Raw genomic sequence first — 696 nt, forward strand, 5'->3', positions numbered from 1 at the left:
TATATATATGTATATATATATATAAACCAAAATTCCATGACACACGTGCTTCGTTCACGGTAGACAGATTACGTTGCGAAATTGAGACGCGATTCACCTAAAGGGAAATTCTCTCTCTCTCTCTTTCTCTAAATTAAAGAATAACATTTTCTCTCTCTTCCTCTCTCTTTCGCGATCGGATTCTCACTAGAAAAAAGAAGAAAGGAGTTTGAATCGAGACGTTAACGGTGGTTGTACGCTCGCTTTTCGTTTCCCATCCGCCCACACCGTACGCGGCCTGCCAAAAGCGGTCATTTTGAGCAAAGCCACTAGGCAGTGAGGACAATGCCGATTCATAAAGAATCACCATTTTTTCGAACATCGCACGATGCAACGCGCGTCAACCACCGACCGCTCTGGTCATCCCCCGAATACCCTGTTTATGTCTGCGTCAGAGAGAAAGAGAAAGAAAAACAAAGAGAGAAAAGTAAAGTTTTTCATCGGCGAAATCGCGAACGAGCCGTGCCAAGAATCAACGAGAATTAAACCTAAACGCGATTTTACCCTATAAACATTTATACAGTTTTTTCCCCTAACTACAGACTATTTACATTATATAAATATTTTATATATACCATACAATATATCTATATAAATATTTTCGTATGTTTAGTAATGTACAACTTTATACACAATTGGATTACGGCTCGGTCGCGA

Source organism: Atta colombica, unplaced genomic scaffold (genome assembly GCF_001594045.1).
Source record: "Atta colombica isolate Treedump-2 unplaced genomic scaffold, Acol1.0 scaffold274, whole genome shotgun sequence".
Classification (NCBI taxonomy): Eukaryota; Metazoa; Arthropoda; class Insecta; order Hymenoptera; family Formicidae; genus Atta; species Atta colombica.